Source organism: Triticum dicoccoides, chromosome 3A (assembly GCF_002162155.2).
Source record: "Triticum dicoccoides isolate Atlit2015 ecotype Zavitan chromosome 3A, WEW_v2.0, whole genome shotgun sequence".
Classification (NCBI taxonomy): domain Eukaryota; kingdom Viridiplantae; phylum Streptophyta; class Magnoliopsida; order Poales; family Poaceae; genus Triticum; species Triticum dicoccoides.
In genome coordinates this window covers 159,736,103-159,761,367 of record NC_041384.1, presented here as the reverse complement: position 1 = coordinate 159,761,367, position 25,265 = coordinate 159,736,103, and positions in this window count along the sequence as shown.

Here is a 25,265-nt window from a genome sequence, read left to right as displayed (position 1 = left end):
TCAAGCATACTAACAAAGCAATTATGTCTTCTCAAAATAACATGGCCAAAGAAAGCTATCCCTACAAAATCATATAGTCTGGCTATGCTCTATCTTCACCACACAAAGTATTTAAATCATGCACAACCCCGATGACAAGCCAAGCAATTGTTTCATAGTTTTGACATTTTCAAAACTTTTTCGATCTTCACGCAATACATGAGCGTGATCCATGGATATAGCACTATATGTGGAATAGAATGGTGGTTGTGGAGAAGACAAAAAGAGGGGAAGATAGTCTCACATCAACTAGGCGTATCAACAAGCTATGGAGATGCCCATCAATAGATATCAATGTGAGTGAGTAGGGATTGCCATGCAACGGATGCACTAGAGCTATAAGTATATGAAAGCTCAACAAAAGAAACTAAGTGGGTGTGCATCCAACTCACTTGCTCACGAAGACCTAGGGCATTTTGAGGAAGCCCATCATTGGAATAACAAGCCAAGTTCTATAATGAAAAATTCCCACTAGTATATGAAAGTGACAGAATGAGAGACTCTCTATCATGAAGACCATGGTGCTACTTTGAAGCACAAGTGTGGTAAAAGGATAGTAACATTGTCCCTTCTCTCTTTTTCTCTCATTTTTTGGGCCTTCTCTTGTTTTATGGCCTCTTTTTCTTTTTTTTCTTTTTCGTCCGGAGTCTCATCCCGACTTGTGGGGGAATCATAGTCTCCATCATCCTTTCCTCACTTGGGACAATGCTCTAAAAATGATGATCATCACACTTTTTATTTTCCTTACAACTCAACAATTACAACTCAATACTTAGAACAAAATATGACTCTATATGAATGCCTCCGGTGGTGTACCGGGATATGCAATGAATCAAGAGTGACATGTATGAAAGAATTATGAATGGTGGTTTTGCCACAAATACGATGTCAACTACATGATAATGCTAGCAATATGACAATGATGGAGCGTGTCATAATGAACCGAACGGTGGAAAGTTGCATGGCAATATATCTCGGAATGGCTATGGAAATGCCATGATAGGTAGGTATGGTGGCTGTTTTGAGGAAGGTATTTGGTGGGTGTATGATACCGGCGAAAAGTGTGCGGTATTAGAGAGGCTAGCAATGGTGGAAGGAAGGAAAGTGTGTATAATCCATGGACTCAACATTAGTCATAAAGAACTCATATATTTATTGCAAAAATCTAGAAGTTATCAAAGCAAAGTATTACGCGCATGCTCCTAGGGGGATAGATTGGTAGGAAAAGACCATCGCTCGTCCCCGACCGCCACTCATAAGGAAGATAATCAATAAATAAATCATGCTCCGACTTCATCACATAACGGTTCACCATACGTGCATGCTACGGGAATCACAAACTTTAACACAAGCATTTCTCAAATTCACAACTACTCAACTAGCATGACTCTAATATCACCATCCTCATATCTCAAAACAATTATCAAGCATCAATTTTTTCTAAGTATTCAACGCACTCAAAAGAAAGTTTTACAAATCTTGAATACCAAGCATATTTTTAATTAAGCAAATTACCATGCTATTAGGACTCTCAAAATAATCTAAGTGAAGCATGAGAGATCAATAGTTTCTATAAAACAAATGCACCACCGTGCTCTAAAAGATATAAGTGAAGCACTAGAGCAAAATTATAAAAACTCAAAAGATATAAGCGAAGCACATAGAGTATTCTATCAAATTCCAAATTATGTATGGCTCTCTCAAAAGGTGTGTACAGCAAGGATGATTGTGGTAGACTAACAAGCAAAGACTCAAATCATAAAAGACGTTCCAAGCAAAACACATATCATGTGGTGAATAAAAATATAGCTCCAAGTAAAGTTACCGATAGAAGTAGACAAAAGAGGGGATGCCTTCCGGGGCATCCCCAAGCTTTGGCTCTTGCCACTCCTTGTTCCATAATCCATCAAATCTTTACCCAAAACTTGAAAACTTCACAACACAAAACTCAAAGTAGAAAATCTCGTGAGCTCCGTTAGCGAAAGAAAACAAAAGATCACTTCAAGGTACTGTAATGAACTCATTATTTATTTATATTGGTGTTATAACTACTGTATTCCAACTTATCTATGGTTCATAAACTATTTTACTAGCCATAGATTCATCAAAATAAGCAAACAACACACAAAAAACAGAATCTGTCAAAAACAGAACAGTCTGTAGTAATCTGTAGCTAGCGCAAGATCTGAAACCCCAAAAATTCTAAAATAAATTGCTGGACGTGAGGAATTTATATATTAATCATATTCAAAAATAATTAACTAAATATCACTCTCCAAATAAAAATGACAGCAGTTCTCGTTAGTGCTAAAGTTTCTGTTTTTTACAGCAAGTTCAACAAGACTTTCCCCAAGTCTTCCCAATGGTTCTACTTGGCACAAACACTAATTAAACACAAAAAACACAACCAAAACAGAGGCTAAATAATTTATTTATTTAATAACAGCAAGGATAAATATTGGGTTGTCTCCCAACAAGCACTTTTCTTTAAAGCCTTATAGCTAGGCATACTATTTCAATGATGCTCACATGAAAGACAAGAATTGAAGCACAAAGAGAGCATCATAAAACACGTGACAAAAACATATAAGTATAACATACTTCCTATGCATAGGAATCTTATAGTCAAACAAATTATCAAGGCAAGCAATAACTAGCATATGCAAGGAAGCGGAAAGAAACAATAGCAATCTCAACATAACGAGAGGTAATTTAGTAACATGAAAATTTCTACCATCATATTTTCCTCTCTCGTAATAATTACATGTAGGATCATAAGAAAATTCAACAAAATAGCTATCACATAAATATTTTCAACACGATCCACATGCATGCAAAGTTGACACTCTTCCAAAATAGTGGGATTAACATTAACTAAAGTCATGATCTTTCCAAACCCACTTTTATAAAAAAAATTTATAAGATTGAACATTCTCCAAATATGTGGGATCTAAAGTTGACACTCTTCCAAACCCACTTTCAGTAATATTGCAAACACTATTATCAATCTCATATTCATCATGGGGCTTAAATACAATTTCAAGATTATAAGAAGAATCACCCCAATCATGATCATTGCAACAAGTATAGGTCATAGCAAAACTAGCATCCCCAAGCTTAGGGTTTTGCATATTACTAACATAATTTTTATGAATAGAATTTATACTATCATCATTTCAATAATGCTTTTTATTCAAAGATCCATCGGGAATCACTCCATAAGGTACTTTATCACAATTTTCAGATTCACGAATTTCAAGCAAAACTTCATAAAGATAATCTAGTGCACAAAACTCACTAGCAATTGGTTCATTATAATTGGATCTCTTAAAAAGATTAGCAAGCGGATGAGGATCCATAGATCTTAGGTTCTCTGTTTAGTAATAAATAAACAACTATTCCAACCATACGAGCAAACAAGAAATGGGGAAAAAGAGGCAAATAGAGAAAGAGAGGGAGGATAGAGAGAGAGGGCGAATAAAACGGCAAGGGTGAAGTGGGGGACAGGAAAACGAGAGGCAAATGGCAAATAATGTAATGCATGAGATAGGGATTGTGATGGGTACTTGGTATGTTGACTTTTGCGTAGACTCCCCGGCAACGGCGCCAGAAATTCTTCTTGCTACCTCTTGAGCACTGCGTTGGATTTCCCCGAAGAGGAGAGGATGATGCAGCAAAGTAGCGTAAGTATTTCCCTCAGTTTTTGAGAACCAAGGTATCAATCCAGTAGGAGGCTACGCGCGAGTCCCTCGTACCTACACAAAAACAATAGCTCAACGCAACCAATGCGCTTAGAGGTTGTCAATCCCTTCACGGTCACTTACGAAAGTGAGATCTGATAGAGATGATAAATAATATTTTTTGGTATTTTTGGTATAGAGATGCAAAGTGAAAAGTAAAAGGCAAAGTAAAAAAGCAAAGCAATAATAAAGTGATGGAGATTGATATGATGAGAAAGAGACCAGGAGGCCATAGGTTTCACTAGTGGCTTCTCTCAAGAGCATAGGTATTCTACGGTGGGTGAACAAATTACTGTTGAGCAATTGACAGAATTGAACATAGTTATGAGAATATCTAGGTATGATCATGTATATAGGCATCACGTCCGAGACAAGTAGACCGACTCCTGCCTGCATCTACTACTATTACTCCACTCATCGACCGCTATCCAGCATGCATCTAGAGTATTAAGTTAAAACAGAGTAACACCTTAAGCAAGATGACATGATGTAGAGGGATAGTTTCATGCAATATGATAAAAAACCCATCTTGGTATCCTCAATGGCAATGATACAATACGTGCCTTGCTGCCCCTTCTGTCACCGTGAAAGGACATCGCAAGATCGAACCCAAAGCTAAGCACTTCTCCCATGGCAAGAAAAACCAATCTAGTAGGCCAAACCAAACTGATAATTCGAAGAGACTTGCAAAGATAACCAATCATACATAAAAGAATTCAGAGAAGATTCAAATATTATTCATAGATAGACTAGATCATAAACCCACAATTCATCGGTCTCAACAAACACACTGCAAAAAGAAGATTACATCGAATAGATCTCCACGAGAGAGGGGGAGAACATTGTATTGAGATCCAAAAAGAGAGAAGAAGCCATCTAGCTACTAACTATGGACCCGTAGGTCTAAAGTAAACTACTCACACTTCATCGGAGGGGCTTGGATGATGATGTAGAAGCCCTCCGTGGTCGATGCCCCCTCCAGCGGAGCTCTGGAATAGGCCCCGAGGTGGGATCTCGTGGATACAGAAAGTTGCGGCGGTGGAATTAGGTTTTTGGCTCTGTATCTGATCGTTTGGGGGTACGTGGATATATATAGGAGGAAGAAGTACGTCGGTGGAGCAACAAGGGGCCCACGAGGGTGGAGGGCAAGCCTGGGGGGGGGGGGCAGGCGCGCCCCCTACCTCGTGGCCTCCTATTAATTGGCTTGACGTAGGGTCCAAGTCTCCTGAGTTGTATTCGGTGAGAAAATCACGTTCCCGAAGGTTTCATTCCGTTTGGACTCCGTTTGATATTCCTTTTCTTCGAAACCCTAAAACAGGCAAAAACATCAATTCTGGGCTGGCATCCGGTTAATAGGTTAGTCCCAAAAATAATATAAAAGTGGATAATAAAGCCCAATAATGTCCAAAGCAGTAGATAATATAGCATGGAGCAATCAAAAATTATAGATACGTTGGAGACGTATCAGTTGCTTTCAAGTTAATAAGGGGTTTTCTGCAAATTTGAGTAGAGAAGTGGGCTATTGTTGCAAAAATGCCACAACTTACCTCACAGCCGTTAGATGCAGATCTAATGGTCAGAAACAACGGATGGCAGAGACACCACCATCACTAACTGAGTCTTTTATTGGAGCAGGAGTAGTGAAACATGTATAAATTGTAACATTTTGGTTCTGCTCCTTGGCACAATCGATAGATAGAAATAACGATTGGAAACGCTAGGGCGGGGCTATTTCCGCCAGATAAGCAGGGTACGTAGTAGCTAGATTGGCGCATCGTCGGTTTGGTCACACACGGTCCGACATGTTCTAGTGTTTCTAGCAAGATGCCCGCGCGTTGCACGAAGTTGATGGAAAAGGTAAGCACAACTTATAAATTGACGGATGGAGTACTAGTTATAGTGATGCATATAATTAAGCAAAGGGATCGCACATGTCAGTATTGATTGGAATGAGAATGCAATAGCACAATAAGAATTAAGGCCACGATGATGATGCGATCGCAGTGGTGGTTACAGAAGGCAAGAAGAAAGATGCATCCATCAACGTATGACCTCCTCCTCCTCAACTTAGTGCGCTGGGCCACCGACCGATAGCTAAGGAGCGGCGGCTTTTGTGGCGAGGTTGAGGTGCTTCTCAGCAAAGGCATCCAAGGCTTCCAACCGGTTGAGGAAGGCCAACGTCGTAGCGCCCTCACTGGCCTTGTAGATACCTATGTACACAATTTGCTCGTACACATGGATGTGTAGGTCGACGAATTCTTGCAGGGTGAGGCGCCTTGCGGCGAGCGCAACCTCCAGGTGGACATTCTTCACGTCGTCGGCGGGCAGTCGCAAGGCCACCAGTGCTTGAAAGAGGTTCCGGCCATGGAGGCCGATTAGGGTGGAAGGCAATGAGGATCTCGAGCGCGCGGGTTGGAGGAATACGGTGATGTCGTCCGTGAGCTTCTTGAGGACGGTGAACTTGTTGGTGGTGGCAATGATCATCTGGTCCAACTGAGAGTCGTAGTTGGCGTTGACGACGGCCATCCACCAGCCGGTCGCCAACACCATCTGGAGACGATCCTCGATGCCATGCCGCAGGCCGGCATCATGGACCATCTGGCACAGCCGCTGGCCGCTCGTGCGCATCGCCGCCATGGGTCTGGAGCAAGGACTTTTGCGCGTAGTGTAGGTGCTTAGGCAAATGCTTAGGTGTGTAGGATGTGGTAGATGCATTGGAATGGAGGGGCGCCTTTATATGAGGGCAAACTGTGTTGCATTCACATCATGCAACCTCTTTTCCTGGTCCTCCTCCCATTACTTCCCTCATGCATTAATTGAAGGAGGATGCATTGGCCGTTCAACATTTCAGGAACCGCTACTCCCTCCCTCGTCTGCATTAAAGCCGTATCGGGAACTGTGCCGCCTGCTGTCAAATCGAATAGTACTGCGCCGCCCGCTGCACGCCCGGCTGAACACGCCTCCTCGCCTCCATTAAACCCGCATGCAAACCGAGAAACCTACTCCGGCCACACGTCCGTTCATGAGCGGGCCGGAATTAAATGAAACACCGGCCGAGCTCCTCCTGTCTGCCCTCAGTTTAAACGAGGCCAGACGCCGGCCAAGCTCCTACCATCCGCCCTCTATTTACACGAGACAAGATAGACAGCGGGCAAGAATCGCACCCCTCCGCCGCTCCCCCATCTCCTCCTTCATCATTTTCTCCACTCTTCCAGTGGCTTCCGAGGAGCCGTTCTCCGGCATATTACCCGGCTGGGTGGCCCATCGAGCCCTCCGGATACAGGCGAGACAGCTCGGTGCTTCACTAACCTCGCTTGGCCCGACGGAGCCAGTTGTTGCCCCAAGCAGGCACGTGGTTCATCAACTCGCCACTCCAGTTCAACTCGATGAGGAGTGGCGAGTTGCTCCACGGCAGCGAGCACACCGGTACGGGCATCGTCGCTGCCGTGTCATACCGCGCCACCAGTGTCTATGGGCACGCCTCCCGTGCCTGCGGCAGTGCCATGTAGGTAGAGACAGAAGCCGGGTGCATGGAGAGCGACGAGTCGGTGGACAGCTTCTCCGTGTCCGCCGCCATCATCGAGGAGAAGTAGAACACGGGAGGCCGCCTCCACTTGGGTCCCATGAAGGCCACCGCCGAGGCAACGACTGCGCATTCAGGTGGTTTCTTTGCTGCTTCGTCTCTTCCGAGGACCTTCGTCGACCCCGCAAGTGTCTGCCGGACATGAGGAAGATAAAGGGATCCGTGGGCGTACATTTAGATTATGTACTCCCTCTCCAGCTGGCGGGAAATATTTGTTCTAAGAATGGATAAATTGTATGTATCTGTAACTAAAATAAGTCTAGATACATCCATTTCTAGGACAAGTATTTCCGGACGGAGGGAATATTAATTATACCAAGAGAGCCGGATTGACACCGCTTAGTTCATGTAAATGTAATGAAATCCATCATGTTTATATGAAGATCCGACTTTTTATATGAAATCCTTCATGCTTATATGAAATCAGTCTGTGTTTGCACGAATTTCATCTGGTTGGTTAGAGTTGTGAAAATGTATGCCGTTGGCGTTTGATGTCGTCCTTCGCGGAAGGAAGCGGGAGGAAATTTGCCGGCTGCCGTTGGAGATGCTCTTATGCTGGAAATAATAGAGTGACATCCAACCCATTTGAGTTAATTGCATGTATGATTGTCCCTCTATAAAAAGTTAATTGCATGTACAGTGTACACGTGACTTGCAGGGTGGCTACAGCTTCGTACAGAAAGTTAAAAAGAAACAAGTCCATCCGCAATCTTGTATTCTAAATACTCTGTGGGTTCCACTGTTAGTAGAGTAGCGGAAGAAGTATATATTAAATATGTAATATATAATATAAAAATCTAAAGTTAAAGACAGAATTCAAACTCATGTCATCGCGTTGCGAGCATCCGGCGCTAACCAGTCCAGCACATTTTTGTTGTAGACCATGCTGGAGATATATCTCCATGTCTACTCTTATACTCCATCCGTTCCTAAATACTCCCTCCGTTCCCAAATATAAGACTTTTTAGGGATTCCACTATAGACTATATACGGAGCAAAATAAGTGAATCTACACTCTAAAGTATGTCTATATACATCCGTATGTAGTTTATAATAGAATCTCTAAAAGGTCTTATATTTAGGAACGGAGGGAGTATTTGTCTTTTTCAGATTTCAAATGGACTACCACATACGGATGTGTATGTAGACATATTTTAGAGTGTAGATTCACTCATTTTGCTCCATATGTAGTCACTTGTTGAAATCTCTAAAAAGACAAATATTTAGGAATGGAGGGAGTAGAAAACAGAGTTGGTGATGATGGTGTGCGTGCCGTCCTGCAATATAGGCCATCGGATTTATATCTAACGGATAGGAAGGAAACTATGGCAATTTTGCAAAAATATACCCACACCCCTCTCCATGTTTGCAAATACGACCTTCCCTCGTTCATCCTTTTCTCTCACAAGATAAACTACTCATACAAATGCACCTTGATGTTCCGTGCAACACACGGGTATCTAACTAGTTTCTTTTAAAATAGTTACTACGATAATTGGGTTGAAGTGATATATTTTATGTTAGCCCCGAATGATTTCAGATTCATTAGTAGTAACAAAGAAAAGGTTGCCTTGTTAATTAACAGAAAACAGGGTGAAAACTATCACATAAGGCCGGGAAAAACAAGGCACATTGGGTTCAGCGTCATCGTCACTACAATTGTGTGCGCGTGAGAAGTTTACATATCGATGGGGCTACTGAGCGAGGCACAGAGACACAATGTTCGAGAGAGAAACCAATTGACAGATTACGATCAGATCGAGTTGTCACCCTTCTACTGTCATTGTTGGGGTGGGAGGGAGGGGGAGGGAGAGAAAGACGTATCGAGAGTGTGCGCGGTAGGCACAGAGGCACAACTAGCGAGTGTGTGTGTTTGAAAGAGGAGTAGATAGATTACTATCAAGATCGAGGTGCCATCCTACTCCTTCGGTGTCGGGTAGTGTGTGGGTGCGTGTGTGTGTGTTTTAGAGAGAAGCCAGTCGATAGATTAGTATCAAGATCGAGGTGTCACCCTACTCCTTCGGTGTTGGGAAGTGTGTGTGTGTGGTTGTGTGGGTGTGGGTGTGTGTGTCGGGGGGGGGGGGAGTGACACTTACATATCTCTACTCTCATAAAAAACAAAGTTGGTGATGATGGTGTTCCTGCCATCCTGCAATATAGGCCATCCGATTTATATCCGACGGGTAGGAAGGAAACTGTGGCAATTTTGCAAAAGGATACCCACACCCCTCTCCGCATTTGCAAATAAGGCATTCCCTCGTTCATCCTTTTCTCCCACAAGATAAACTACTCATACAAATGCATCTTGATGTTTCGTGCAACGCATGGGCATCTTGCTAGTAGGGAGAAGGAGTTTGTGTGACACATATCTAGCTATATTAAGGGATAGGTAGATAGCATTTGTGTGAGGCATACTTAAAGCATCACGAAGATAAACAAAATGGTGTGCATGCAAATGCAAGCGCGCGTGTGTGTGTGAGATAGAGAGAGAGAGAGCGAAATCTCAAAACAAAAGGTGCTCTGCTGGAATCCCATTGTATGTATTCATATGGTTCCGGAACTCGAGTTAACCTTAGGCATATATGTGAGAGACATTATTATACTTTGAGACATTAGTGGCTGTGGGTGGGCGGAATTAAAGGGGTGGGAGTGTTCGACAGAGAGAGTGTGTGTGTTTCTGTGTGAGAGACTTGTAGGGCGAGGTAGAAAGACAAATTCTAACCTTGACGGAGGGAGAGAAATACATGAAGTGTGCGTGTGTGATTCCGATGCCCACATGGAAATGAGATATGTATGCGTGTGAGAGAGATTGCACAATTCATTCACGTATCACTATCTAGCGATCGTGGACGTGCATCGCTTGAACATAAATCAATATGTACTTCGTATCATGGCCTAAGGTACAATATCGATTCAACGCTATAAAGATTGGGCACTCACTTATCACATTTTTTCTATTTAAACAAACCTTTTCAGTTGTGCATGCCAAAGTTACAGTGATGTTTCTTCAAACAACCAATGTAGCTATCATGTACATGCACCATTGTTACTCTTGCATTCAAAATCATTAGTCTTGGATGATTTAAGGTTCTATTATGAAGTAATATATGTAATATTCATATATGAATTCAACGGGTACGCAATCTATGAAATGGAGGCTATGTAATCATATCAGGTAACACTTTTAAGTAGCGGACTACAATATCCATTTCTTTTTGTGCGCCTCTACACTAACATGTCAATGCATTATGTTTAAAGTAAATAACCAATTGCACTAAATTATCTATTTACACGAGAAATACATAGGCTGAGCGTTTGATCCTTTTTTGTGAACACACCACTACACCCGTATGATTGGCCGCGCCTGTGTGAACGTCCAAGTTATCGGCGCATCATCCCGAGTTATTGTCTTTTTTTCTAGGGTGGACTTCAGACCAGTTATTAACTGCTGACGCGTGCCCCATGTACACAGTCTCGCATGACCTTCCTGCTAGCACGGTCCAAAATTAGTTGAAACTGGATACGAATGATCCCGCGGGTGGCAAAATCTCCCGCCTCCTTCTAAAATTTTCGCCACCTTAGTCTTTAACATGCGAAATTCCCCTTTTGTCCTTGGTGCATGGAGACCAACAGTTACAATACCGCTCTCATCTACATAATAGGTCGGGGCTACTTTGGTAACTTCCGGTTCCCCTACTACACGGCACCCCCATTTCCTCCCCCCACCCGCAAAAACGACTAACTCCAGAGAACGAGAGCATCTTACATCACGCCGTCCATACTTCATCATCCTTTCTCCCCTCCCCTCTCAAAACCCTAGACTGCTCATCCACCGGCGTACCAGAGCCCATTCACTGCCAGCGGCGTTGACCTCGTCGGATCTGCTTCTACGACCGCATCTACCCCTCCCACCTCCCCTAGAAACAAGTAGACTGCTCATCCACCACTGTACCACAACCCATTTAGTGCTGGCCTTGTCCATGGTGCCGGATCTGCTTCGTCGGTACTCTCGAAAACCGCAGTGCATCTGAAGTGGATCATTCGTACTTCCCACCGAAGACACTTCGTCCACACCCCCCGGAGCTGCCCCACAGACCCGTCGACGGCCTCTGATCCTCTTCGCCGACACCTTCCTCAACCCTACCGGAGCTGCTTCGCCGACACCATCGTCAACCCCACCGGAGTAGCTTTGCCTATACCATTCTCAACCCTACCGGGGCCGCTTTGCCTACTCACAAGTCCACGACCCCAGATCCACTTCCTCGCACCCTCATCCAACCTACCGGAGCAGCTTCTGATGCCCCGTCCACGACCGCAGATCCGCATCATCGACACCATCCTTAACCCAACCACCGGTGCAGCTGCACCTACGCCCTCGTCCACGTCCACAGATCCGCTTCGCCGACACCGTAGTCCACCCTACCGGAGCCGCTCCACAAACACCCTACTCGATGGTTCTAGATCTCCTTACGGGACGCCGACAGCCAGCACAACGTCATCACCCTTGACGTTTCTAACCTGATTCCCACCGTCTGGCAAGATTCCAAGCACCCGCCACTAGGTACTTGTCACCTTTAAACCCGTCCAGCATCACCTGCCCGATGTACTTCAAATATACTAACATGTCATTGTTACCTGTTATGCAGCTGGCAAAAACTACAAGGACAATGTTTCTTCTGGATCTAACAGCTTGGCCAACCAAGATCCTGGACTGAGGCATTGTTATGATCTTGTAAGTGCGTCTCTCTCTCTCTCTCTCTAGTATTGTTCTGTGCCTGCCAGCATGCTTTGCTAGGATTTTTGACCAGTAATCCTTTGTGCAGACAATCATTTCTACTACTGGCTGCTAAATTAGATATGTAGATGGCATACATGATACTACCTCGTACCTCCGTTCCTAAATATAAGTCTTTCTAGAGATTCCACTATAGGCTACATACGGAGCAAAATTAGTGAATCTACACTCGAAAATGCATCTATATACATCTGTATGTGGTCCATACTAGAATCTCTACAAAGACATATATTTAGGAGCAGAGACAGTACATTACACAAAATCGTAGGTGGCATGTAGGAATTCCAGTGCACTACATTAGGCTCCCTTACAGTGCCTGCTAGTCCAGCACATAGAGTCATGTCTATTTTATGCTACACACACAATCATTAATTGGTGGTTTAAATATGCGCAAGGGATATGCAATGTATTCTCATGTAGAGATGTCTGAAATTAGCCGTGTCAACTTGCAGATAGGGTTACACAATGAGAAAGTACAAGATGTATGTGGCAATTTCATGGAACATCGCAAAAAAGGAGAGGCAGCAGTGAGCCTATACAGTGTGCTATGGTACGTCACTCCTCCATTGCAATCATCATGACATGTTATTTGTATGTCAGTTCTACTGGCCAAGTTTCTTAGGGACAGTTATTACGAGTTATCCTAAGAAAATAAGCACCTGTGAATATAAGCTCCATGTAATAAGCCAACCAGTTCTTTTCATTGTGTTTTCAACTTATCTTTGGTATAATCAGTGAAAAGTCTAGATTGCATTATTTTTTTTCATTTTTCTGCCCATATGAAAATTAATTTGACTTGCAAACATCACAAATTGAACCCAGTGCAGTAATTAATAGACCATCACTATTTGCTCAAAATGCAAATACAAAGATACCATCTACTTGGCACAATCTACTTTGGTCAATGTTTTCCATAGAGATACCATTGCCTAATTTAAACGAAGAATGCATGACCCACATTTAAATGAAGAAGAATTATTTATTGAAATTCGATGGTCCAAGTGGCTGGTTATTATCATATAGCAGCACCACCTGAAACCATCATATAGCAGCAGCAGCTCATAGCAACTCATCATACAGCAACAACAGCAGTGTGAAATTCATCATATACCAGCAGCAACTCATAGCAATTCGTCATATAGTAGCAGCAGGAGCAGCTTATAGCAATTCGTCATATAGCAGCAGCAGGAGCAGCTCATAGCAATTCATCATACAACAGCAGTAGGAGCAGCTTATAGCAACTCATCATATAGCAGCAGCAGCTCATAGCAATTCATCATATAGCAGCAGCAGCTCATAGAAATTCATCATATAGCAGCCGCAGCTCATAGCAATTCATCATATAGCAGCAACAGGAGCAGCTCATAGAAATGCATCATATAGCAGTAGCAAAACCAGCTCATAGCAATTCATCATATAGTGGATCAGAATGAAAATTTGGCAAAAAATCAGAGGAGATCCTCACCTTGTTGGATGAGCTCATCCTTCAATAGCACCTCAAGGCCACGACCTGGGAGGTGGGGAGGGGGAATAAGGTGCCTTCTGCCGCAGTGTGGCATCAACCGTAGTTGTGCAGCGCCTGCCGGAGTAGTGTGTTGGACAAACCATAGTGGAGCAGCTGCTGGAGACCATGAGAATGAGGGGCAGCGCCAGAGGGAGGAGCAGCCAGGGAGATTTGCCCCTACCCGCCGGCCATGTATCCTAGCTGGACAGAGCATCATAGAGGACCAGTCAAGATGGGATCAGTGGCGACGGCTCGCTGGAGGACCCCTAGTGATGCAGGCAGGGGATCGAGGTAGAGGGAAAGGGGAGAGGAGATGCAAGTGGGCAGGGCAATGCACGCTTGTGTGTTTGTCTTTACTTGAGGGTGAGGTGTGATGTGGGCGTCAGTAGTTGCATTTTGAGTGTAATATAGGCATACAACAGAGTCATTTCACTATTCCCCTTCCCTTCAATTTTTAGTGAGATTCTACCTGAAACACCCCCCTCCAAAGTGAGATAGTTAAGCCCAAGTCCATAACTCAAAAATGACTTCTTTACATCTTTTATGGCTTATTTTGACAATAAGCCCTGAAAAGGCGGAATAGAACTGGCCCTTAACCTGCAATTCAATTGTGTGTGCAATGATTAATCACTCCTGCCTGCTATAGTGTACATTTAGGCATCATCATACATGGCATAACCTAATACATATGCATTCCATTGTAGAATATGGAATATGCAATGTTTATGTTAGTTCATACGTTGCACATGATGTTTAAATGCCCCTTAAATCTGGCCAGTCAAGTTATGGTCTTTAAGCCTCCTTCTTTGCTTCTTTTCTTGATATGTAAGATTTGCTCACACATCTGTTCAATTACTTGTTTGCATCATCCAGCCATACTAGGACTGTTTGCTTTGATTACTTGTTGTTCTTGACCTAACACTCTAACATAGCTTGTCAACGATTTAAACACTAAGGGATGCTGTAGTGGGGCCTTTTCTAACTCATAGGTGACATAAAGGTTTGGCTGTACACTAAAGTAGGCTCTCCAAGAGTACCTGGAGATCCAGTTCGAAGGTATGCCTAGTTTTTACATAGTGCAGACATATTAAATGCTCATTTCATTGTGTGCAAGTGCAAGAGATGCATCATGTTTCATTATGTGGTGTTGTTCTATAATCTCATCCTTTTGTGTTCACATACTGGAAAGTATGCATATTTATCTTCCAAGGAGATGAGTAACTAGTTTGTGTCACCCTGCAGAGGGGGTGCAATGAAGATAAGATTGAGGATTTCCAAGTACAAGATGTTAGGAAGGAGCCTTGCAAGAGAAGTAGCAGCTGCGCTAAGCCTCTTCAACCTGTTAAGGTAAGTCACTGTATCCAACTCAATAGTTCAATTCCTTGTTTGTTTCAGGCATAGTTAATTTACTCTTTTCAATTGCTTTATTTGTCCTCAGTTAATGAGATGCCCAAAGAATGATGCCTGATGTTGGGTACTTGTATTATTACTTGACACAATTAAAGGCCTTACCATTTAATTACTCTGCTGAAGTGTGCCTGAAGCTTTGAAGTCTATTAACCAACTATTATTGCATGAGGCTCACAATCTAGTTTATACTAGGCTAATGATTGAATAGTTTTGCTTGCTGTAGTATGTTTGTATGAAACCCTCCGCTACTCATTATGCTCCCTAAGACTTTAATTGAGCTATAGAATGGCCAACTGCTTGCTTACTTCTACTCAACATGTTGTCTAAATTTGTAACTTGTCTGTGTTTTGGATTGGGCCCCAACATCATGCTCCTCTGGTGAGCTAAGAGAGATTTCTGTATGCAGGCTGCACAAACTACCTTTTTTATAATTTTTAAAATATCACCTGCTTATGCTTCATGACGTGTAACATTATTGTTAGTCCTATTTTGCCATGTACAAAATAGTCTATCTTGCTCGCTTCACTATTGTAACTATAATTTTGCCCTAGTCATGTGTACTTACAGAAACATTTCAGGATGAAGTGACATCAACACAAAGATCTGCGAGCAGTGCGGCATGGCCATTACCAAATGATTATGGATTGGAATTGGAATGTTCTGATGTTCTCGAGCATCAACTAGAGGTTGCAAGACAACATGTACATGATTCTCAACGTACAATCAACAAGTTGAGACTGGACATGCAGGTATTAGATGCAGGAGTCAAAAAAATGAAACAAGACACTGAGGTAACAACGAAGGAATTGGAGATTTTGCAGACTGAAATTTGTTATATATAAATCCGGCCAATCCTATTTTCTGAAGAGATTATAGTTCAAATGGTAAGTTATGTTGATGCGCGTCCATGATGTAGGAGCTGTATTTGCCCACTGTATGTAATTTGTTGTTTGTGTATGCTTTATTATCACTGGTGCCGAACCATAATGCCCAGTGGGTATAATCGGCTGTAATTTATTTATTGTATAGTGTAGGATTATTCTACGTTTCTATGCCTTAGTCTCTTTATTGTATAGTGTATGTTTTTTAGAGGTGATAGTATAGAGTAGGATAATTCTTTGAATATGCTATATCGTTCAAACAGGGGCCAACTCACCCAAACGTTGTAGTGACCATGGCCCTCCATAGGCCGTACGATCCATGGGCCATCTAAGGGACGGACGATCCATGGCCTTCTATGGCCATCGGATCCGTGGGCCTTCTATGGGCTGTCGGATCCATGGGCCTTCTATCGGCTGCCGGATCCATGGGCCTTCTATGGGCCGTCGGATCCATGGGCCTTCTATGGCCGTCAGATCAATGGGCCTTCTACGGACCATCTCATCTATGGGCCTTGTACGGGCCGTATAAGGGGCCGTAAACGAGCTAGAGTGGAAATCGTATGTTTTATGGGCTGACCATAATGGGCAGTTAATAGGCCGTATTTGATGATGCTATGAAAATGGCCCAATAGATTAACGGGCCACAAACGGGCCGACTGTATCCATGGGCTGAATTTGGCCCACAAGCAGAAAAGGCCAGTAACGGGCCGTAAGTAACCGAATGCTGGAAATGAGCCCCGAGAAGGCCGAAAGGTAACACGGGCTGGAAACGACCCAATGGAATAATGGGCCGCTAATGGGTATAAAGCGATACACTGTTCATTACGGGCTGGTCTCACCATGGGCTGTTAATGGGCCAAGAATTACAAAGGGACTCATATGCGCCGAAATACGTCATGGGCCATACACGGGCCGGAAGTTACTGAAGGAAATATGCCCTAGAGGCAATAATAAAGTTATTATTTATTTCCTTATATCATGATAAATGTTTATTATTCATGCTAGAATTGTATTAACCGGAAACATTAGTACATGTGTGAATACATAGACAAACAAAGTGTCACTAGCTAGTATGCCTCTACTTGACTAGCTTGTTGAATCAAAGATGGTTAAGTTTCATAGCCACAGACATAATTTGTCATTTGATTAACGGGATCACATCATTAGAGAATGATGTGATTGACTTGACCCATCCATTAGCTTATCATGATGATCGTTTAGTTGTGTGCTACCAAACGTCACAACGTAGCTGGTGATTATAAAGGTGCTCTATAGGTGTCTCCGATGGTGCTTGTTGAGTTGGCATAGATCGAGATTAGGATTTGTCACTCTGATTGTCGGAGAGGTATCTCTGGGCCCTCTCGGTAATACACATCACTATAAGCCTTGCAAGCATTGTGACTAATGAGTTAGTTGCAAGATGATGTATTACGGAACGAGTAAATAGACTTGCTGGTAACGAGATTGAACTAGGTATTGAGATACCGACGATCGAATCTCGGGCAAGTAACATACCGGTGACAAAGGGAACAACGTATGTTGTTATGCGGTTTGATCAATAAAGAATATGTAGGAACCAATATGAGCATCAGGTTCCACTATTGGTTATTGACCGGAGACGAGTCTCGGTCATGTCTACATAGTTCTCGAACCCATAGGGTCTGCACGCTTAAAGTTCGGTGATGATCGGTATTATGAGTTTATGTGTTTTGATGTACCGAAGGTAGTTTGGAGGCCCAGATGTGATGACGGACATGACAAGGAGTCTCGAAATGGTCGAGACGTAAAGATTGATATATTGGACGGCTATATTTGGACACCGAAAGTGTTCCGGATGATCTCGGAGAAAACCGGAGTGCCGGAGGGGTTATGGGAAACCCCTGGGGAAGTATTGGGCCTTAGTGGGCCTGAGGGGAGAGAGAGAGGGCTGTAGCCCAGGAGGTGGCGCACCCCCTCCCATGGGGAGTCCGAATTGGACTAGGGGAGGGGGGCGCAACCCCTCTTTCCCTCTCCCTCTTCCTCTCTTTCCTTCCCCCTTCCCTCTTCCTAGTTGGAGTAGGAAAGGATGAATCCTCTTCCTAGTAGGAAGAGGATTCCTCCTCTCCTTGGGGCGCACCAAGGCTGGCCGACCTCCCCCTTGCTCCTTTATATATGAGGGCAGGGGTGGGGGGCACCCAAAGATACACAAGTTGATTGTTCCAAGCCGTGTGCGGTGCCCCCCTCCACCATAATCCACCTCGATCATATCATAGCGGTGCTTAGGCAAAGCCCTGCGTCGGTAGCAACATCATCACCATCATCACACCGCCGTGCTGACGGAACTCTCCCTGAAGCTCTGCCGGATCAGAGTTCGTGGGACGTGATCGAGCTGAACGTGTGCTGAAATCGGAGGTGCCGTGTGTTCGGTACTTGGATCGGTCAGATCGTGAAGACGTTCGACTACATCAACCGCGTTCTCATAACGCTTCCGCTTACGGTCTACGAGGGTACGTGGACGATACTCTCCCCTCTAGTTGCTATGCATCACCATGATCTTGCGTGTGCGAAGGTTTTTTTTTTGAAATTACTACATTCCCCAACAGTTACAGCGGGCTGGAATCATATTGGAGGGCCCAGATGATGCTACCAGGCCTAATTCCGGTAGGCCGTAATGGGCCGTGAGTTAGCGGGCTGTAAATGGGCTATATGCGAACATGCCGTTAACAGGCTTTCCGTGGGCCAGCCTGCCACCTTTTGACCAAGTCAAACGGGCTGGCCTTTTCACAGGAATGGGCCTCTGTTGGGCCGTGCCACGTGTCAAAGTATCATAGGCGCCTTGGGTCCAATGAGTGGATGATATCTGTCCCAATGGTGAGCCGACACGTGTTTCCTCCAGCCAATGATGATTTTACATGTGGAAAATCCCCATTGGTCGGTGCTATTAACGGGTTATCGGATCCAAAACCAGACCCGATAGCTTAATAGCGTTCCGTTACGGTGGACCCTTGATGAAAGCACTTCTATGACGCGCAATTTATCATCATGGAAGTGGACACTTCCGTAATGATAATTTTGGTAATGTCATGGAACACTTCTACGACAGCACAAGTATGACTATCTTTATTCTTTCATAAAATCGTCATAGATGTACATGCATGACAAAAAACGTGACCTACTGTGACAAACACATATCATAACGGAAGTGTATTTTTTTGTAGTGGAGAGCACCAGGGCAGTGGACGACGGCGAGGCCTAGGAAGGGAACGACACGGAGCCGGGGAAGATTCGGCAGTGGTTGCCCACGCGGTGGGGAGTACGAGGGTTTACTGGTCCGGCTGCCTTCGCCGGAAAATAACAGGAGTGTGGGTGAGTAGAGGAATGGCCTGGCCAGCAATGGAGTAGGGTGGGCAGTGCGGCCTATGTGGCAGCACAGCCGGTCACGTGAGGCGGGAGCAGGCAGTCCCACCGGCGCTGGTTTGGGCGTTTGAAGCAACAAGATCAGATATTACAGAAGCAGAACGGCCGTTGGATTAACATCCAATGACCACTGCTACTAGAATCGTTTGTGGACTAAGTTGACAAAGCCTTTCGTACATGTCAACCTAGTAGACCCACAAGTCAGCCTCCAAAATCTGTCCCAAACATCATACATCCCGAAATTTCTAGCCAGATTCAAATTAATTTAAAAACTAAACATACCTTAATTTAAATCCAATGAAATATAACCCACACAAAAACAATGAAATTTGAAATATCAAAATCCAAAAGAAAAAACTATTTTGGAACTAATTGCATGTTTGATGTATTTTTTCACTTTACAGCCCATTTCTTATTACTTATAGCCCATTTTCTGGGCAAAATGCATCCCTCCTCGTCCTAAAAGATTTCCTGCCCAGCAGGGCATAGAAAAGCAAGTAGGCCTACATTGGTTATTCTGCAAAAAACAAAATAGCTGGGCTATCCCTTTCCAGAAAGGAAAAAAACAAACTGGGTTGGTCATGTGCTAAACATATGAAATAAAAGCCTGGGCTAGACGGGCCACAACTCCCGCACAACCTAGTTGATACCCTTCTCCGTCCTGAAAAAACAAAATTACTACGCGCGCTGCTGGGTCCCTACTGTTATCCTCACCATGCACGGTCATCTCCTTATTCCTCTCGGTTGTTGACCATGTTGACAACACCGGAGGGCGGCACCGTGGCGAGCAAACCAAGGCGGAGGACGATGGTGAGGCCTCGGACGGGAACGAACAGGAGCCGAGGAAGATGCGCAGAGTTTTAGGGTGCGATGTGGCCACAATGCATGCGCGGCAGCACAGCCAGCCGTGGGAGGCGGGAGCAGGCTTCCCGCCGTCACTGGTTTGGCTTTGGCAGCTGGAGGAAGAAGAGACTGAAGAAACACGACAGCCGTTGAATGTCAATCCAACGGTCAAGGTTGGCACAATCGTTTGTTGAGTAAGCCGACACCAAGTAGCATACTTTTTAATATATAGGAAGAAAAGAAAAACTGGGCTCGTTCGCCTAGTAACATTCCTGAAACTGCGACCGTTCGATCTTGCATCGCAACTAAAACTGCGAGGAAAATGTGTTCGTTTGTCCTCCTCCTCCCAGGGAATGTTCGCCACATAAGTGACTAGCACCCTTGATATTCAACTGAGAGGCCTTGGGTTCGAGTCCCAGGAACTCTCAATTTTGTATTCCTTCCTTCCTCACAAAAAGGGAAAGAAAATCAAAGACTTGAGAAGGCGTACAGAACAAGCTAGTGTACCAGTAAGAGACGTTGCTGAGTTTTAGAAAAAGAGAAACGTGCTCCTGTAGCTGGTTCGAATCCAAACCTAGACTATGACTATATATGGTGCTATGCTACTCGGCAAGTAATGAAACTGACAGATCCAACGTTCGCTTCTCCTCTTCTCTACTTACTCTGCCTAGCATCAGAAGCTCTGGCTGCAGCAACCATGTCCACTGGCTGCTCGTCCACCTGCTCTTCAGTAGGCAACAACCAGATATGCACCAAGTCGCCACTCGTACCATCGCCTGTGGGTCTCATCACACCCCCGCCGGCACACACACACAGCATAGTCGATTGCTCATCGCAACCCGCTGCTGTTGGTGTGGTGCCACTACTTCAAATCACGGAGAGTCATCTATCACGTCTCTACCACAATCCTCAACCCTAGCCGAGTCTTCTACAAATGCCCGAATCATGGGGTAATAATATATCTAAGTGTTGTTCTCCTGCTTTCAGTTGCTGATTTTTTAAATAGTTTGGTTGATGATTTTCCAATTTGATTCATTCAGAAAAGGGAAGATTCATGTGATTTGTATTTCTGGGAAGTTGCTGATGTGGGGGGATGCAACTACGCTGATTATTTTGTTAGCCGAGGAATCCCAATACCAGCAGATTGGGGTGTTGGACAAGTAACTGAAGGAACGACAGAAGAGGAAGATGCAGAGTAGAAGGTTAAAGATGCAGTTCCTCTGACCATGGCCAAGCAACAGCTACTGAACGGCCTTGAAAGCAATGTGGAGATGAAAGAACTTGTGAAGATAATGGGCAAAATCAATGTGCTCTGTAGGATGATTGTCTCTTTATTTGCAGTGTATGTAGCACTCGTGATGTATTCAGTGGCTATGACATGAGCACTTTACTGAAACTAGTAATGAATGAAACCTGTGTAGCAGGCTGGGCATAGTGTTGTGAACATCTAATGATTTCTATTAACGGAAATTGGGGGGGGGTATCCCCTTTTGCTCATAAATAAATAAATAGCAGAGGCCCTTTTGGTAATAAATAAATAAATTAGTAGAGGCCCTGTCGGGTCAGCTTTGTTCCCATTCGAAGACGTCGAGCAAATTGCAGTCCAACAACAAACTATGTCATTAAATTCAAGTTTCACAGCCAAATATGAGTACAACTAAACAACAATGTCATCATGTTTTACTCGTCGTACAATCACCAAACACAAATCAACATACATAACAAGTGATGTTCTCACAGCAAAATACTAAACAACATGTTCGTCAGGTTTCAGTTGTCATAGCAAACACAATTTCACATAGTAGATAAAAAATGTCTTCTGACAGGCAAATAGGACAAAAGCAATCTAATCATCATCCACAGCAGCAGCGTCAACATCTTCGCCATGTGTATCAGTCTGAATCATAATTCCCCACAGTGTCATATTCTTCTTCATCCTCAATGTCCTCGAACGTTGGCTTCTTCTTGATCAATTCATGTATGTCCACAGCACGACAGGCAATCTTTTCGCCAGCGTCATTGATGTGATGGTTCTCAAAGATATTAGGAACATCTGTGGAATCTTGTACATCAGGAGCGGTGTAAGCATCATCTTGTTGTGCAACTTCATTAAACGAATTCCTCTGCTCAAATCTTTGCAATACTCTCCAGTCATCGCTACTTGCAAATGTGTCTTCCAAGAAAAATATCTGTGTTGCTTGATTTGCCAAAATAAAAGGCTCGTTGGTCTGGTACGCCGCCTTGACATTGATGGATTTGAAATAATCATCAACTCTGGGTTTTGCAATCCTGGAAAACATGTCATACCAACAACATCACAACAGAACCACACACTGATGATCCTCGAAACTGGAGATATATTGCAACTGAACAATGTCTGTTATGTTAGCATACATTTCAATTGTCACTCTGCCGTACATATCCGTGCTCATGATGGCACTGTTTTGTGTCTTCCTGCCTTCGTCACGTGCAAGGGTGTTGTAGCGCACATCTCCAACAATGCAAGATTCATAATGTCTTACCCGAGTATCAGGACCCATTGCTAGTGCGTAAAGTGCATCACAACTGCCTGCCCATCCTCCCGCATCTTCTTAACCTATGTTTAGAAAATAGACAAGCTGATCATCTTATGTACTCAATATATTAAAAAAATTGATAGTGCAATTCAAAAGCTTACATGGATCTTGAACCATTTCGCAAATCCTGCCACAACCAGTTTGTCAATGTTTCTTGGATTTTGCGGCAGTAACTCGTTTTTGTAGATGCTGCACAACATAGTGACCGTGTCAAACATCTAAATATATAAGAATGTGCTACAAGTTTAGTAGATTATGATGTATAAGCTGCAGTAATTAGCACCTACTTGATATAAGGTAGTATCTTAGGACATTTATTCAACACATACCAAACCATTTTGTCCAAATCTTTAGGTTTGTCCTCTTGTCGACTCTTCCCTGTAACTCAAACAGAATAATCAAAAACATTGAGCCTGGGATTGTCTCCACCCACCTCTTTGCTAAGCTGATCAGTTGTTTCAATGTATTTTGAGAAGAATGTCAATGCTTCTATAGCAATGTAGGCCTCTGCAATGGAACCCTCAGGTCTAGCTTTGTTCCTGGCATAGCCCTTGAAAGTGCCTAGCCACCTTTCAATAGGGTAAATCCAGCCATACTGTACTGGACCTCTAAGTAGTGCCTCATCAGGTAGATGAACAACCAAATGCACCATCACATCAAGGAAGGCTGGAGGATATATCTTCTCAAGATCGCGTAGGATAGTTGGTATCTTGTCTCTAAGACGCTCCAAAGCATCTATCCTGATATTTCTACTGCAGAGTTCCATGAAGAATTGTCCCAACTCTGCAACTGCTCTGTATAAGTCAGGGCGGCCCAATCCTCTAAGGATAATAGGTAAAACCCGTTGAAGTAGGACGTGGTAGTCATGAGTTTTCAACCCTTGTACCTTGTTTCCATCTGCACTAACTCTCCTTTCAGGGTTGGAAGCAAATCCATGTGGGAATCTCACACGTGATAGGACCTCACAGAATTCTTTTCTTTTTACCGTGTCCAAGACGTACACATCTGGTGCCATATCCCGTGGTTTACCTTCATCTTGCACCTGCAAATCCTTTTTGATACCCAGATGTGTCAAATCAATCCTAGATTTTAAGGTATCTTTTGTCTTGCCTTCAATATTAAGAAGTGTGCCGATAATGCTGTCACATATATTGTTCTCGATGTGCATCACATCAAGATTATGTCGCAGATCCAAATATTTCCAATACTCCAAGTCCCACAAAGTGGACCTGCGGGTAAACAATAATCTCTCTTCTGCCCTGCCATGCTTCCTTTTCCTGCTACCATTACTAGGATGGTTTCCTAGTGTAATATGCCAGACCTTCTCTAATTCCACTTGCAACTCATCGGCGGTGAGCCTCTTTGGTGCATCATAGTTTTCATGCTTTGCATTGAACACATGTCTTTGGTATTTCGTAGGACGCGGCTTGTCCTTGGCAAGGAAACAGCGGTGTCCAATGTAATAGATCTTGCTAAGTATTGCGAATGATAGTGGATTCCTGTCACAGTGAACACATGCATTGTAACCATGTGTCGTTCGCCCTGACATAGTGCCCAAAGCCGGATAATCATGGATGCACCAAATTATAACAGCATGCAGAAAGAGATCAGCTAGTGGGTTGCTATATAGGTATCAAGTGAGAACACCCTTCCATAGATGTTGAAGTTCCTCCACAAGAGGCTCCATGAATAAATCAAAATCCTTTCCAGGACTTTTTGGACCTGGGATGAGCAAGGCCATCATGTAGTTTGATTCTTTGGTGTAGACATTTGGAGGCATGTTGTAAGGGATAACAAGCACTGGCCACATGCTATATGTGGCGCTCTGGTGGTCAAATAGGTTAAATCCATCTGAAGCTAAGCCAAGTCAATGAGGCTGTTTGTTTCATAGATTTGAGTGCTAAATTATGGCAGGCTGTTTCAGCAGTCAATGAGGCCGAGCACACAGCCATCAAACTATCGAAGGACATCGCAGCAACAAAGATCGAGTATAAAACGGTGTACATCTATTTCACCTAACAGATTGGCTACTAGACCATGGCAATCTATGTCATGATAAATATATGGCAGGATGTTTTAGCAACTAATCGGGCTTGGCATGCCATCTCAGCTAAGCAGATTGAGTGCATAACAGGGCAAGGAAGCTTCATAAGCAGGGTATATTGACTGTAAACTACTTCGGCAAACAGTGAGATTAACAGCGTCTATCGGCTAACATTCAGCGCTACACTGACATGCACGGGGCCTCAGTCTAGAATGCACGTACCATGGGAGAAGTTGACCGCCGTGCGTCGCCACACGAACGTCGCCAGCGGTGGCGGCGCTGACCGCTGTGCGCCTCCACAAGAACGTCGCCACCGGTGGCGGCATGGCTAGAGGACGAAAGACTACGAGAGCATACTGTGGGAGCGAGAGGATGGCCGTGCGTCCCCTCGACGAACCGCGGCACCGACGTATCGGCGCGGCGGGGAGGGCGGCTTTGGCAGAGCGAATGGAGT